At 40.4% G+C, this 18,136-nt stretch overlaps 1 protein-coding gene across 6 annotated transcripts in view; it reads right to left on the reverse strand.

Moving 5' to 3' along the window:
• mid2 (midline 2) overlaps positions 1–18,136 on the reverse strand; it is a 158,232-nt gene that overhangs the window by 37,615 nt on the left and 102,481 nt on the right. The gene's annotated exons all lie outside the window — the stretch shown is intronic.

Below are 18,136 nucleotides of genomic sequence, written 5' to 3' on the forward strand. Positions count from 1 at the left end.
TCCAAGAGTAAGATCCTGCATATGCTTTGTAAACTCATTGAGGACCAGGCAAAGAAAACCAAGATGATCCTATACAAACAACTGAACTTTATAATGGAGTTAATCAGCATCACTTACTTGATGACATGAGTTAACTCTGAGCTCAGTCACATGACCCATTATAAAAGGATGTGCACACTTATGTAAACAGGTTATTGCAAGTTTTTTTTCTTTTTCCGTTCCTAAAATATTTCTATTTGTTTTCACGTTGGATTTTGTTGGCTGGTATTTCGCATTAAAAGGTGGAAAAAGATCTGACATGATTTATCTTAGTTTGCTTTAAAAAATAAATAAATAAAAGAAAAAGAAATAAAATAATAGTAATAAAAAAAATATATAAAAAAAAATCACAAGAACCTGCAATTTTAAGAGGGGTGTATTGACTTTATTTTATTTTTTTTTATATCCATTGGACATTAATGTTCCTTGGCTGAGCTCTTATTATGAAAGACTATAAAAAGGATAAAAAGGAGATAGGAATTACTGTGTGCATACCCTTTATGTTTCCTTATGTACAAGAGCATCCTAACAAAATGCAAAATGCATCCTTCAAACGGAGACATTTTAGATCGTGAAACCTGCTGCGAAACCTGCTATAATAATAAAAATCTCAGCTGGAGTGGAGATGAAATCTAAGGAGAGGCCTGGCATGTGCAATGGACTTGCTATTTGAAGCCTTATCGAGGATAACCAGTAAATCTCTTCCTGGATCAGAAGGTCCTTCTGCACCCTCTTCCCACTCCTCCCCCATCCTCGCAACAGTTTAAAACTGGAGAAGAGGGGTTTACTGCTGAGGAGGACTTCACTGCAGTGCGTGTTAACTGGAGCTTCTTCACACAGCATTGTAATATTTTGCCGATTTCCTAACTATACTCAGCAAAAAATAGAAACATCCCTTTTTCAGGAGAGTGTATTTTAAAGATAATTTTGTAAAATCCAAATAAGCATTACAGATCTATATTGGAAATGGTTTAAACAATGTTTTCATGCTTGCTCAATGAAAAATAAACAATTATTGCACCTGTGGAACAGTCCTTAAAACACTAACAGTTTACAGGTGGTAGGCGATTAAGGTCACAGTTATAATAACTTAGGACACTAAAGAGACCTTTCTACTGACTCTGAAAAACACCAGAAGAAAGATGTCTAGGGTTCCTGCTCACCTGCGTGAATATTCCATAGGCCTGCTGCAGGGAGGCATGAGGACTGCAGATGTGGCCAGAGCAATAAAGTTCAATGTCTGTAATGTAGCACGCCTAAGACGGTGATACAGGGAGACAGGAAGGACAACCGATCGTCCTTACAATGGGAAATTACATGTAACCATGTAACCAAGACGTGATCAAGAACTTGCAAATGCCTTGGTGGAAGAGTGGGGTAACATCTCACAGCAAGAACTGACAAATCTGGTGCAGTCCATGAGGATGAGATGCACTGTAGTCAGATGTCTGTGAAACTTGTTCAGTTTATGTCCAAGTTGTTGAATATTTTTATGTTAATACAAATATTTACACGTTAAGAAATTCGCGGGAAATAAAAGCAGTTGAATGAGAGCTTCCTTTTTTTGCCAAGTAAATAAATCAGGAAATAATCTAATCTACAAAACTGAGTGAAGAGAATGAATGTGATGTGGGCTGATGGAAAGCAGGGTTACTGTTACCGAGCCAAAATTAATAACTTTCCAGCAACAGCACATCCTGTAGTGCTTGATTTATTTTACAGTGGTGCTTCAAAGTTTGTTTTAAAATATAGAATTTTCTATATTTCTGCATATATATGACCTAAAACATAAGATTTTCACACAAGTCCAGAAGTAGACCCAATTAAACAAATTGACAAAAAATATTATACTTGGTCATGGTGAGTGGCAAACGTATGTGAACCTTTGCTTTCAGTATTTGGAGTGACCCCCTTGTGCAGAAGTAACTGCAACTTTCCAGGTAAATGGTCTGCACTTATATAGCGCTTTTTTAATCTTAGGGATTCTACAAAGTGCTTTACACTGGTTCTCATTCACCCATTCACTCACACACACACACACCAATGGTTTGTTATGAGCTGTCATGCAAGGCGGTAGCTTGCCATCGGGAGCAACTTGGGGTTCAGTGTTTTACCCAAAGAAACTTCGGCATGTAGAGTCATGTGGGCCGGGAACCGAACCGCCAACCCTACTGACTAGTGGACAACCCGTTCTACCACCTGAGCCACAGCCACCCAGTAACTGTTGATCAGTCCTGCACATCTGCTTAGAGGAATTTTAGCCGTTTCCTCAGTACAGAACAGCTTCAACTCTAGGACTTGGCCATTCCAAAACGTTAACTTCTTATTTAACCATTCTTTGGTAGAATAACTTGTATCTTTAGGATCGTTGTATTGCTTCATGCCCCACTTACTTTTGAGATTCGGATCATGGACAGATGTCCTGAAATTTTCCTGTGGAATTCGCTGGTATAATTCAGAATTCATTGTTCCATCAAAGATGGCAAATCATCCTGGCCCAGACAAATCAAAACAGACCCAAACCATGATACCACCACCATCACCACCATGTTTCACAGATGAGATAAGGTTCTTATGCTGGAATGCAGTGATTTCCATTCTCTAAACATACCAGTTCTCATTAAAAAACAAAATCTATTTTGGTCTCATCTGTCCACAAAACATTTTCCAACAGCCTTCTGGCTTGTCCATGTGATCTTTAGCAAACTGCAGAGAGGCAGCAGTGTTCTTTTTCTAGAGCAGTGGATTTCTCCTTGCAACCCTGCCATGCACACTATTGTTGTTCAATGTTCTTCTGATGGTGGACTCATGAACATTAGAAAATGTGAGAGAACCCTTTGGTTGCTTAGAAGTTACCCTGGGTTCCTTTGTGACCTCGCAAACTATTAAATGTCTTGCTCTTGGAGTGATCTTTGTTGGTCTCCACTACTGGGGAGGGTAACAATGCTCTTGAATTTCCTCCATTTGTACACAATCTGTCTGACTGTGGATTGATGGAGTCCAAACTCTTGACAGATGGTTTTGTAACCTTTATCAGCACGATGAGCAACATTTTTTTTTCTGAAGTCCTCAGAAATCTCCTTTGTTCATGCCATGATACACTTCCACAAACATGTGCTGTGAAGATCAGAAACTGATAGATCCCTGTTCTTTACATAAAACCGAGCGCTCACTCACACATGATTGTCATCCCATTGATTGAAAACACTTGACTAATTTCATCTTCAAATTAAACCGATAATCCTAGAGGTTCACATACTTTTACCACTCATAGATATGCAAGATTGGATCATATTTCCTCAATAAATAAGTGACCAAATATAATATTTTTGTCTCACTTGTTTTTAGGACATGATGTTTTGGGGCATATATATTCAGATATATAGAACATTTTAAAGGGTTCACAAACTTTCAAGCACCACTTTATACCAAAGCAAATTGCAAACACTAACAAATTTTGTATTTCTTAAAAAAAAAACGACATTGTACTTTTTATCCAATTATAGGTACGTTAAACACTGTGGAATGTCTGCAATACAAGTTAGCTCCAGTTCTGAAGACTTTCCCATCTTGGAACAACCTTATCTCTGACACTGGAGACTCCTTCCAAAAATACTAAATAATCATCTCCTAACAGTCTGTTAATGTGGAGCATCCACAGAATTGGAGAATTGATAACATTTTATTAAGTGTGCATTCATATAAACCTAGCTGTTGGAACTACTGTCTGTCAAAGCCATTATAGAAAATTAACCAAGACCTTCTGACCCATCAGAATCGAGCTTCCAACAGCACTGTGGTATAAACACTGGTAGTGCCTGCTCTTTGGACATTAAGACAAGCTTCAGTGACTTCACGAGAGACAAACTGCCTTGCTGGCATGCCGTGTAAACATGTTGTGAATGGAGGATGAAACGGAATATTGACAGCAAGCGTGATGAGGGCTGTTTTCTTTGGGGGTTCACAGCAAAGACATGACCTAGTTCCTGCGCCGTAGGAGACGTCTCACAAAAGTTGCTTTTTAAGATGCACAACATGGCTGAGTGTAACGTTGTGAGGCGGGCCTCTAAAATTGATCTCGGTTTCTAATTGGCTAAAAATATATAAATAAATAATTAAAAAAGAAGTTGTTCTGGATAATATTTTCTGGATAATATTTTCTAAAATCTAGTGATGATCTACATTTTGAACTGTCAGAAATTCTGACACAAATGAGGCATGAAAAAAAGCTGCTGTGCCCAGACTGAGCTGTATCAGGCCCATCTTATAACAGTGGGACAGATCAACAATAAATGTTACATATTTAGGAACTGGCAACTGCAGACAATCCATTATCACTTCCAGTTTAGCAGTCAATAGGGTGAGAAATCTGTGCATTAGCGTATTGGTCTCGGTGAATGCATGTGGGCCAACAGCCAGAGGATTAGTGATTTAATCCACACAGGCAGAAACAGATAATTAGCAACAGCCAGGGTTTGCACAGAACAACTCCCCTTTGGGAGTAAAGTGACGGTGACTGACAGATGACAAGTGGACAGTAGGGAGATGATGAGCGCATGTTACAGATGGGGAGATACTGATATGTAAAATGAAGCCTGGATACGCCACGACAGCTTGCATTGAAGGCTCATAAATCAATCAGGTGTCCTTTCACACGGCTGAGGTTTGTATGGAGGTGAAACCTATAGCTGATTTAGCAGTACACAGCTGGGACATGAATACGCGGGTGAGGATATTACCACACAAGGAATTTGCTTTGCCATCAATATGCGTTCGTGACACCAATTTCAGGTATGGCTGCTTCTCTCTGTTCTACAGCCTACTTCTTTCCCAATCAAACCAAATTCATGGTTGGGAAGAAAATGAATATTCTCTAAAGCACATTAGCACAAACAAGAACTAAAGATTCATGCATTTCGATTTCCTGCATACCTCTGTCCTGCAAATAAAAAGACTTGTGTAAGCAAACTATAATGCAGTAGGTCTAATTATGTTGACAGCACAAACTATTTTTAACTCCTGCAGTAATTATATTAGTGTGCATAGTGGAGGGCTTCGTGTTAGCGTATCAGATAAACAGGCAGTAGGATGGGGGTGAGGCTGCATGCTGAGACTGTGATCAGCTCTTGTGAGGCTCGTGTTGCTCTCTGTCGCCGGCTTTCCAAACAGCTGAGAGGTGATGCGGCTGTTTTTAGCAGCCCATTAAAGGAGAGCTCTGTGCTATAAAGGATGCATGAACAGCACAGCGTGTCTGTATAAACAGCCTCGACTAAAGTAAAAGGGGCTGGGCACTTCCTTGCAGGTCAAACACTCTGCTGGCTTCCTGTGATTTCTAGCCATCAGACATGTCATCCTTTGATGTCATTCGTAATGTGTTTTCAGAAGAAGAGTGTAAATGGTAGTAGACAGTATTTTAAATTATACACTGCCATAGTCACGAATGTGTCTCACAAGGTTTTCCTTGAAGTCAGCCTTTCTTGGTACAAATTAGAGTTCTCATCCTGCTTATCCAAGAGGAACAGAACTGCTTGGTCCGATTTTCATACCAGACTAGCACACACACAAAAAAACAAACAAACAAAACACCACACACCTAGGGAGAGTGACATAGGACTTTTCAAGAAATGTACACTCACTGGCCAATTTATTAGGAACACATGTACAACTGTCCAACGTGGCAGCAGCACGATGCTGAAAATCATGGAGGTACAAGTCAAGAGCTTCAGTTAACCTCCTCCTTAAACATCAGAATGAGGATTAAATGCTTTCCGAGTGACATTTTTATTGATGCCAGACAGGCTGGTTTGAGTAACTGATGATCTCCTGGGACTTTCATGCGCAACAGCCTTTAGAGTTTACACAGAATGGTGCGAAAACAAAAAAATATATAAAAATATCTAGTGAGCAGCAGCTCTGTGGGTGGAAACGCCTTGTTGATCAGAGAGGTCAGAGAACGGGCAGACAGGTTTGAGCTGAAAGGAAGGCTACTCAAATAACCACTCTACAACCACTGTGCACAAAAAAAAACATCTCGGACTACACAACACGCTGATTCATGAGGTGGATGGCCTACAACAGTAGAAGACTAGGGGTCAACCATTGTATTTTGTTTTTTTTCAGAGCAGATACTGATTTTTAGTAATCGAGGACACGGTAACCCGTATTTGGGGACGATATTCATTTACATTAAATTTGACGTACGTAATGGGAAAATTTACAAGAATGCATCTGTTACTCCCAATTTACATTAAATGAACATAATGTTTAATATATTCAAAATACAAAGTGCTTTGAAACTGCAGGAATAACTCGAACATGCTCCTTTCAGCATGTTCTCCTGTGAGACTGCTCATATTCTTTTCATATATTAATCTGACTTCACTAAAACATGCTTATGCAGGTGCCGCTTAAGTCCCGTGTTTCTCACAAACACAAAAAAGCACGACTGATTGGATTTACTCAACATGTAGTCCACATTTTTACCAAGTCAAGAGCACTACAGATGGGACATGGAGACAGACTACAGAAGTGTTGGTTGGTTGCATTCAACGCATCATCTGTATTTCAAGCAATCCAATAATGCTGTGGGTGGGACATTGGGCCAGACTACAGAAGTGAGTTGTTCCGATCACGGTTGCATCAGATATGTGCATACTTAACACTTTTATTGCCAAGGAAACAAGTTCAAGTGCCGATTATGATAATCGGACAAAGCTGAATATGGGCTCCAATTATTGATCGGCCCCCACAGAAGACCACGTCGGTTTCCACTCTGGTCATCTAAGAACAGGAACGAACAGGAACAGACTCACGGAAACTGGACAACAGTTGACAACTGCAAAAATGTCTAGTGAATCTCAATTTTTGTTGTGACATGAAGGTCAGAATTTGGCCTCAACAGCATGAATCCATTGACTTGCGTCAACATTTCAGGCTGGTGGTGGTGGTGTAATGGTGTGGGGAATGTTTGGCACACACTGGGTTCCTTAGGACCAATCAAGCTTTATTTAAATGCTATAGCTAAATGGCAAAATGGCATTAACATTTGACCGAGGCCCCCCTTCTGCAAGATGTCTTTAAAACACATTAAAAATACAGACTTCTGAATATATCCCCCCCTCTTTTTATTTATTTAATAATAATTACATCTTACATCTTTACATGACATTAGGAATTGATTGTGGGTGTGGTTGTCTGAGAGTGAGAAAGAGAAAACATATTTCTTTATTTTTCACACCAAATTGTTGAGGCCCCCCGGGCGCCCCCTGGTGGCCCCCACTTTGAAAACCACTGCTATAGGTTATCTGAATATTGTTGCTGAGCATGTTCGTCCCTTTACTCCTACTTCTACCAGCATGATGACGCACCATATCACAATGCACAAGTCATCACAAAATGATTCCTTGATCATGCCAATGAGCTCAGTGTACACTGGGCCTCCCTAGCGAGCAGATCCAAGTCCATTAGAGCACCTCTGGGTTGTGGTAGAACAGGAGATTTGTGGCACAAATATAAAACTGACAAATCTGTCAGTTAATATGGTCCAGAATCTCAAATGCATATTTCCAACACATTGTGCAATCAATGAGTCTAAGAGAAAAAGGTCATTTCTATGGTGTTCCTAATAAAGTGACCAGTGAGTATATTAGGGCTGGGCGATAGAATAAAAAATATCATATCATGATACCTGAGGACATTTCTAAGATCCATGATGCATATCACACTACATAATTTTGCTAACAATCTGTCTGCAAAACAGAAGTAAAATAAAGAAGACGCTGAAAAAGTTTGATGATCATTTTCTTTAACGCCTACAAAGGCAACGAACGTTAAGTTGAGCAAAAAATACATCAATTTCAACAGCATCCATTCAGTAGTATTTAATTTGTAATTAGTAAAAAACTTAAAAAAAAAAAATAAATACATCACCATACCAATAATATCTCAGGAAAATGTATTGCGTTATCATTTCATAACGATATCGCATTATTGTTATTTCGATACATCGCCCAGCCCTGGATGTATACTTCCTGTTTGTTCTCGGTTTATTCCTTGAGGATGTCTTGTTTTGACATGTCCAGCCTTCACACTGACCGCGGTGGAAGGGAGATAAGATACAGGCCCTCTGTCAACCACCACAGCTCATAGGAAGGGTGAGAGATAAGCGCAGCAGAGGCGATTAAGCTGAAGTCTTTGTCACGCTGGTGTTGGTCCCTGGAGAACAGGAAGTGGATATTTGAGATTCCTGTGAGGTCAAAGAAGCTGAGGTCTCGGACCTTTGATAATGCAGATTTGTGGCCTGTCTCACGCTTGCTGGCTTGTACTGAACAGCAGGAGGAATATACTATGATGTCAGCGGCAGCCTGAGACGAAGACAAGCCACAGGAAATTCCTGCCCTGGTTTGACCTCTGACATTCCAGCACAGAATGGAAAAACTCAAAGCATCTTTAGAAGTGAGGTGGTGACACTGGGCCAGGCAAGAATCAAAAATAGCTCAAAGCAGAAACAGAGTGTTTTAAAGACTGTTCTTTGTTTGGGTTAATCATTCATTGCATTTTAAAATACGCATCCACATGCAACCAGATTAGGCAAAAGTGTGAGAACGTCAGCTCACGCTGCCACCTACACTCTCCTCTGAAAGAAGTCATGAAAGTTCACTTCACAAGATCCTCAGCATTCCGTATTTTGACAAGACCAGAAAGGAGAGATGACTGCATGCTTGAGACGTCCCATGAATAACTAATACAAATCCAATTTCAAAAGGACGGCTAGATTGTGTGAAATAATCTCTTAAAACCAAGGCTACTGTAGCTTTTAATGCCTCCCTGGGCAGAGCGGACTTCAGCACACACCAGCTCTCCCCTGGCCACAGGAACATTTTTGTGAGCCTCTGGCAGACTATAATGTAAGACTATTTGTGTCATTCTTCATCATATCTATACCGTTTATTTAACATCAATAACCTAGGCACCGAGTAGAACAGGACATCTCGATCTGTTCACTTCTATGCACTCATTACATTTATTCAGCTAAGGAAAGCATTTAAAAGCCATGTATCGGTTTTCCAGATATTGAAAATCTTCAATGTTAAGAAAGACATTTAAGAAGAACTCACACTTTCTGTACACTTTTCATACATCTCCTTAATCTCCTATCTCTCGTCTTTCATGCTATATCAACTCTTCTCTTATATATGTTACTCAACTCTTAAATGTTACTATATGGCCAAAAGTATGTGGACACCTGAAGGTCACACACACTAATGCTCTTGTAGTAGCTGAATGAGCACAAATCCAGACAGCTACCTTCCAAAAACCTGGTGGAAAGCCTTCTCAGAAGAGTGGAGGTTATTATAGGAGCAAAGTGAGGGCTAAATCTGGTAAGGGATGTTCAACAAGCTCATATGTGTGTGATGGTCAGGTGCCCACAAACCTTTGGCCAGATAGTTTAATTGTAGGTCTCTACACTAAGCGAAACATTTTAGGATTTCGAGTCATTCTCTAAATCACACTAAAAGGTGAACACCAGACTTGTTTCTCAATCTTTTTTTATTTTTAATATTTGTGTACAACAGATTTGAAGCAGCACTGTGAAATGAGAGTCCAAGTGTGCTGTACAGTGATGAGTATGAAACATGAGTGATCACTATACTATGGGTTTGGTGAGAATTCTATCTTGTGATGTCGAGTAGTTCTACAAGCTATTTCAATATAATTTGTATGTATATATACTTTAGTAACAGTGCACTTTATTTTTTCTTTTCTGCACTCTTTCAGACTATTTATTGGTGTAGAAAATAAGAGTTGTTTTGTTTTGAATGCAAGGAGGAAGTGAAACTGACAAATAAAATAAAAAAAATAAATAAAAAAACTCTCCTGAAGGACATCCTCCTCTGGCTGATACTAGCAAAGAGAGAGAGAGAGAGGGGAGGGTATTTTAGCGATCAAACACTGTCTGACAGTGAGTGGAGGTGCACTCCTAAACGCGCACACCCACACCCCTTATACTCTGAATGCAAGCATTGGTTTAAATTCACTGATGGTGGCAGGCCAAAAAGATTTATTAAAAGCATGAACATGTGAATAATTATTAGTGTCACGAGGCTACATTTAGCTGACAGGACACGGGCTGAATGGCGATGCATGGAGACCCATTCGGAGGAAGTTTATAACATTGCAATAACTGGCTATCGCAAACATTACATGGAGCATAACGTTGGCTGGTTTCACGGCCACAATGCAGCTGCCTCAAACAAACATAATATAGGACCGTCTTTCAGGTGCTTCGCCAAATTCCAGGTGTTTCCTCGCTTTGTTTGAAATGAACGATAGCATCGGCTGCACACCGGAAACTGATACTAGCTTTCCTCTCTTTTCCTCTCAACGAGTCGGGGCGGAGCTAAACTTGTTAAGCTAAGCTAATCTGTAGTTTTTCCCGTGTGCTTGTAGGCGTTCCTCTTCTTCTTTACCACTTGTGGGCCGACTAAAACACTTGCACGTGTTTGCTGCCCCCATCAGGTCCGGAAGAATCGCAACCTCGGTACCTCCATTAGACCCGTTTCTAATGGAGGTACCGCATTAGACCCGCTAGTGCGGAAAAACAAGTACCGTCATGTTTTAAGAATGTTGGTACCAACTTGGTACCGAAGTATCGGTTCTCGTGACATCCCTAGTATCGGTTATAAAAAAAACATTGATATTGGTCGATCTCTAGTGACTGTGGTAACCCTGCGTTAATGATGTATAGGAAACAGTTTCTGTATGGGAATCCAGCATACTAAATTATTTCTAGGCATGGACTGGGTCAATGTCACTTACACACACTTCAAAAAGGCAGAAGTGCATGTTAAACCAACAAGTTCAATATTTTCCAAAGAGTGAGCAGCATGTGAACAGCATGCTTCCAAAAAGACAAGAGACAAGAAATAATTGCCAAACACATGCTTTCCTCATCCCTGATTTATTCCACCCACAAGCCTGTGATATTTAAATCCAAGTTTTATATTAGGATTATTCCTGTAGGTCAGAAGGTCAGTATGATCCCTTCTATTATTCACTAACTAGAGCACAATACACACTAATGTATATATCAGCACACTCCTCGGCCCATATCTCTCTCCAGCACCTTTCGCTGTAGAATGGGTGGAACTGGGTCAGTTGCAGGGAAAAAAGGAAAAAAAAAAACCTGTCAAATCTGTCCTGGAAGTGTGAGAGCGGAGAACCCGCTTCACTCACTACAGAGCTTAGCATAATGACCCAGTCAGCGCTACTGCCTTGCACTCGCAGGCTCGGAACAAGCCAATAATAGCAGCATTCAGGAAGTGACCTGAGCATCTCGCTGAAGACGAGGATGTAGAGAAAGTGAGAGGAACGGTGTATGCTCAGCTCGGTTCTTATCGTCAGCAGGTCACAGAAAGCTTCTTTAAAGAGCTTAACATAAGAGGCCCTGACAAATGAGCTGGAACTTGAAATCAACAGCAAGCTGAAAGACTGCTGTGACTTGCAACTGTCAAAATAGAAATTAAGCCGCTAATAACCTTATTATCATATGTCGTATTTTGAATTGAAAGTGCGCGCGCGCACACACGCGGAACCTAATCCCTGGGTATGTATTAAAACATGGCTCATTTGCTTTGAAAGCATTAGTGCCCTTCCGTATTTAAGTCACGTTGAATGTGGTGAAAGTGGGGACGTCAGTCGGAGTTTGGTGGACGCTTACTGAGAGTCAATGAGGGTAAAAACCTAACTGTAATAGCACGCCTGGTGCTCTTAATAAAGTGTGATGGGGTTTTAATTTGTACAACTTTATACCATAATGCGTTGAATGCTTGATTCTGATTGGTCAGCGGGTGTCGATTAACTTTATATTACGGCGCTCGGTGGAATACGTTACTTTTGGATACATTTTTTTACAGTCACATCTCGCACAGGGGACTTTTTTGGAAGACGTCTCCAATGTCAGTGCAGCGGTAAAGTCTCCAGGCCAGAGGGCTTTCACGTTTCGGAATAACATGACAATCTGCATTTTCTAAAAGTCTTATTAACTTCAGCACAGAGTGTGGGAATGACTGTTTACAGCTTTTTATAATGCAAGTGGTAACAGGAACTAACTTGCTTCGCAGACATTCCACAACATTAACAGGAACTATAAAGAACAACACGTACGCTGTGTAAACGTATTGTAATTGTAAACTGTGATACAAAAGCAATTCAAGGACATGCTGCTACTGTAACTCCGTGGACGTAACACTTTATCGTCACTAATTATTTTTCCAATAATGTCCCGTTTTAATCCTTGCATAAAACAAAGATGCTGGCTTATTAACAAGATGATACAAGCAGTGCACATAACTATCTGCCGTCAGTCACTAGCGGGCTGCGTGAGATGTAACGTGTGGGAAACATCTGGGAGATCGAGTCTCCGTCAGTCGCAATTCTCTCCAGGTCTACAGCCCTTCTGCAACAGTGCTGGAAGCTAGAACTTCGACTTTAACTCAAGACATAAGACGATTAAAGGTTTGCTGCACTTAGCTCAGCTACATTCCCTCTTTCTCTCCTCAGGTTGTGGATTGGGAGTTCAAAGTCAAGCAAGTTCAAAGTTGCAGTGGGGAAACATTCAAATTAGCTGCTGCAATCGAGAGAGACACTGCGTCAGCCCCCGACACGCTGCATGAGAAGCCTACACATAAAAGTGCATTTAAAATGAGCCGTCTTCAGAGGCAGAACTGAACTACTGGTCCTGCAGCTGAAAACACACGTGTTTAAATACTGCAAATAATTAGACCAGTGAGATAGTGTAAGTTACAGGACGTCTTTCAGGCCATTGGGAAAACAGCAGTCAGAAATTAAATATAGTCCCGGTGAGTCGTGCCAGTTTCTTTTTGTTTCCACGTGAGAAAATCTCCGGACAAAAGAGGTGGAACTTTCTCAGGTATCGGCTTTCCTCCATGCAGTACACAATGCTGCTCGTTTCAAACAATTAAGGCCTTCCCACATGGTCATGTTCACATACTTGAGGACCGGAGGGGGGAAAACGCCAATGATCAGAATTTCCTTTATATGAGGGTGTGTGAACAAAGAGGTCAGCATGAATAGGTGATCACGGGGAGATCACACAAGCTTTCTGTGCTATAATAATGATGCACACATTTAATGCCAGCCTCTTTGTGAGCACAGGTTATGGCCTTCAGCACATCTCGTTTTCACACGGCCAGACTGTGAGGAGCGGCAGATCGCATATATACACCGCAGGAACATTTGATGAGCCTTTTAGAGTCGAGACGTACAGGGTTTCTGTGAAAAACAAAGACGATATTGACGTAAAAAAAACAGTTTCTACTTTTCAGGTAATTCCCGGATGTCTGTACACACTAGGGGTTTAACACAATGCCACTGTGTATCTGTTTAATGTCCAAATATTCATACCAGTATTTGGAGTTTAACCTGAAGTAGTTGTGGCGTGGTCTATAGTATTACATCATCAGAAACACTGCAAAAAAACCCCCCAGAGATGCACTGTGCATATGTGAGTGCTCGCCCGCTCGCATCCGCCAAAAGAAAAAAGGAAAAGAAAAAAGAAAGAAGTTAAAACCGCCGTCTCGTGTGACTTTTTTGTTATGTCCCGTGGGGTCCCAGTTCTGATACACACCTCTACTCTCATCTAGATGCCTTGTGAATCTTTCTGGCAAGCTTTCTTAAAAAATACAACAAAAAACAAAAACTGAATAGTGCACCTTTATTCATGTCTGTATTTGTATTTATTTAGAACACATGATCTGTTCAGTCTGAATAATGGATTCATATAGCAAATTACTTTTTAGAATTGTGAGTCTAGTTGAAGAAATCATCCTCCTCCATATTTTTGCTGATATAATTAACAACATTTCAGTTTGACTGACCTGCCATGTCTACCTGACCTGTCTCTCTCTCTCTGTGTACGTTTACATGGACAGCAGTAATGTAATTATTGACCTTATTCTGAATAAGACATTATCGTGATTAAGGTGTTTGCATGAGTTGCTTTCAGAATATTCCTTTCATGCTCCTGTTTTACATGTTACAGGACAGAGAGAGAGATTAACGGCACACGTCATTACGTCCCCACGCCACGCCGTCCGACGTTCCCTCCACGTCTAATTTCACGCATCAACATACAGTTCATCCTCGTCATGGTACCGTATCCAGGTTTGGGTGTTTCAATTTTAATTTTACGAAAGTTTCAAGTGCATTTAATTATTTGTCATGCTGTACGTGCAAACAGATGACTGCTTGAAGCTGTGGGCTGCGTCCCAAACCGCGTACTTACCTACTATATAGTATCCGAAACGCACGTACTTCACTTCCTACTATAAAGTACGTAAGTACGCGGTTTCGGACGCAGCCGTACTCTCTTCTTTTAAGTTAAACGGTTGAGAGCATGTTGTATGTGTGTGTCCTGTCGCAAAATGCGGTGAAAACTCCCACATGACGTTAATAGTGTGATTAAGGTGTGTACATGTCTATAATGCACTTCCATAACGTGACTAAAACAGGAGTACTCCACATGTCTTAATTCGATTTGTATTTACTTCGAGTGTGACTTTAGTCGGATTAAGGTAATCAATAATTGCTGTTCACATGCTAGTTTCTTAATCAGAGTGTCGTCTTAATCGGGTTAATATCCGATTATTGTCCATGTAAACGTAGTGTCTCTCTCTTGCTGAGTGTACTTTTGTGTGTGTGTGTGTGTGAGCTTCAGCTGAGTTCTGGGCTGTGCCTCGGTGTTTTGGTCCTGATTCAGCAGTATTGTGCTTTGTGGCGGTCGAGCACTGATCAAAGGCCGGCTTTCTCAGAGTGCAGACTCATCTACTATGATAATAACTCCAGCTGAAAAGAGCAGCTGGACAGGCTCGCTATCTCTTTCACACATCACATTGATTACTGTAAACACGCTTGCAAAACAAGATGTAAATGCAGGGTGGATGCTTAGACGATGTGCTTAGAAGATGAGGCCAAATGAGTGAAGAGGATAAAACTTGAAAGAAAACCATGGAGCTCATATGAAGCGTGTTCAGCCACTATGAGTGCTTTTGCATTTTATGACTGAACACGGCATTTTCTCAAACAGCCTTGGGAGAAACCAGCAGGAAATTCCACTTGTATGAAAAAGGACAATGATGGAGATCAGCTGTACTCAGCTGAAACAGAGCCAACGAACCATCTAATGTCAGCAAAAAAGTCTGAAAAACATAATGTAAGGCTCAATGTAGAAATGATTCATGCAGGTAAAGTGGTGGAAATAAAGTAGCTCACTATGATTGCTGGCAAATTTACTGAAGCATCTAGACTGTAAATTCAGTTTTCTATATATATATATATATATATATATCTATATTAGAGTATCTGCTTACAACGATGGCCTTTCAGAGAGAATATAATTAAATTATAATTAAATCTTGCCATGGCAGGGTAATCATTTAAATCAGACTAGAAAAATTGTTAAAATATTGTAATAAATTTGAAACCTACACTCTCAGAAAGGAAGTGTTAATATTCTACACACTTTGTGTTATTACTATTTAACACACGTTGTGTTAAATGATCCCAATAAATGTGTTAAAGAAAAGAACGTTCACACGAGTGAACACAACAACATGTGATAGATTATCGTCCAATCACGTTGCGGACTGCGCTGCCGGCGTCATCATCCAACTCTGAACTCGCCTCAAAGTGAATGTTCATTGCTTTGACTTTTGATAGTGACCGCGGAGTCGGAGTCCTGAGGCGAGGAAGTGAAATGACCACTGGTAAGTTAGCGTTCCTCGCTTTTTAGCGTTAATGCTGCTGAAAATGCCTGGTTGAGTTTGTGATATTTAGGCAGGGAGCTCTCGAAAAAATGTGTTCATTGGAAAACAGTAAGTCAGTGAGTGATAATTAACTTTACCTATTGCGACGGCTTCAAAAGTGAATATCATGTAGTGCTCCCTCAGTGTTGGTGTTACACTACTAGTGTCGTGTTGGCTGTGAAATATGGACTGAGGTTATGCTATAATTCTCTGGGTCTTAGTTAGGGTTAGTTACCTGGATGTTGTCACCAATCACAGTATGGATGAGTGATGCCAACAGACGCTCACCTGAGGTAATAACATTACTTTAGCATACAGCTGGCAGTAATGTTAGACATTTCCATTACCTTTTTGAGAGTTAACGATAACCTAGCATTACAGCTGTCCACCATGAGGCAAAACAGAGAGTGGGTTAACGTTAACGACATTTAGCAAGTGTTTTGGACAAGGCAGGCTGTAGAAATTAGCATTAGGAGGATGGGTTAGGGCTGTGTTTCTGCATGTAAACAGTGAATGTAAATGCTGGTTAACAGGTGCAGACAGTCAGTGGCTAATAGAACTTAGCTAGCTCAGTAATGTTGAGGCCAAAAGTTCCTCACAAGGTTAACGTGACAAAAAGAGAGGATGGGGTTTCAGTTGTAATGCTTTCCACTATCTCTAATGTTGGTTGACTTAATCAGGTTGTGCAAAAAATGGCGGTGAGGTGCTAAAGGCAGGAAATATTCACAAAGTTAGCTAGATTTTCCAGGTGAGGCTACAGCACCATTCTGTTCATTAGGAGAGTGGAGGTCACATTTGCAAAATGACACAATTTGGGATTCTGTAACACAATTTCTCAGTTAAAGCCCAAAGGCATTTGTCCATATTTTGAAGCTAACAACTAACCAACACTCTTTTTGCTCTTTTACAGCTTTTCAAGTGGAAGGGAGTGGAATTCCTGTCTTTCCAGATGGCAGGGGGATTTGTAAGCAGATGTAAGCAGATGCATCAACTCCAATTCTTACATTTGTCAAATGTTTTAATGATTTTAATAAATGTCACCTGAATTTCATGCAATTGTTTGTTTATTTGGTGAGCATTTTAGTAGGATTTTAGCATACACACAAATTAATTGTGTTAAATGTACTAACGCACTGAAAATGTGTTGTCCTTAACTAGACACAGAGGTGTGTTAAAAATGAACAGGTGTTATGATCAACACATCTGTTTTATGCGTGTACTCTACTTACTCTAGTCTATATCAGCTGATTTGGGCCTGATACATTTGTATACTTGTCTCTTAAAAGCTTTTTTGGGGATCTTTTTCTTTGCCAGTATATCCTAGTGTTAACTATATACCTACTTCCCATTTCACCAGGGTTCATACAGATGCTTCATAGTGAAATTCCAGGACTTTCCAAGTACAGTGTTTAATTCTTCATGATTTCAAGGATTATAAGAGATGTCATTCAACCATATTCACTAATTCTTTTGAAATTCCCAATTTTTTTTCTTTTAGAATATAACGTCAGTGTACTCCAGGTGAGTGACAGGAGGAACGTGGCCAACAACTTTCAATGGAAAGTCACTAAGTGATGTCATGCGCTAATTAGCATATTCATTACATCATCGCGATGTGCAGATTTGCATTCTGCCTAGTGTCTGTTCACTTCTTTCCTACTCTCTGTGCTCACACGCTGTATTTTAATACAGCCCAATTTCCAATAAAGCTGTTCTCATTTACATATTTTTCGGTTTCTCCTGTCAGACAACAGAACGAGTATGAAATAGTGACTAAAACGCAGCCCATTAAGACTACATGACACCGGCAGTCACTTCCAAACCATTTCCAAGCTGCTGCTCTGCTAAAATCCTGATTTCATAACCGCGATGTCGCCTGATCAAATCACCAGACACACAAGTTAAAGACAACGGCTGTGCTGTGATATTTACGTGTAAAACGATCACTCGGAGAGAAAGTTAGAAGTGACTGAATGTGCTGCACTATGTGCTGCACTTCTCTGCCACTCACTGAACAGAGCAGCCACAGAGAGAGGTCTGTCTCGGGGGGAGCAGGACCTCGTGCTCACAGGGCAGTACAGAAAGAAGCTAATTTGGATTTTTTTGTCCAAAAAGTTGCTAGATTTGCCACTAGCTGCTCTTTTGAAAAAACCGGAGCTGTCTCTGTCAAAATGAGGCTGCAGCAGGGGTCATATTTTAAGTGAAAGGATTGTATTCGTGTTCTATTGAAAAAATGATTAAAGTCTATTAAAGTTATTTAGCGATTTCGTATT

The sequence above is a fragment of the Ictalurus punctatus genome, chromosome 8 (assembly GCF_001660625.3).
Source record: "Ictalurus punctatus breed USDA103 chromosome 8, Coco_2.0, whole genome shotgun sequence".
NCBI classification, from domain to species: Eukaryota; Metazoa; Chordata; class Actinopteri; order Siluriformes; family Ictaluridae; genus Ictalurus; species Ictalurus punctatus.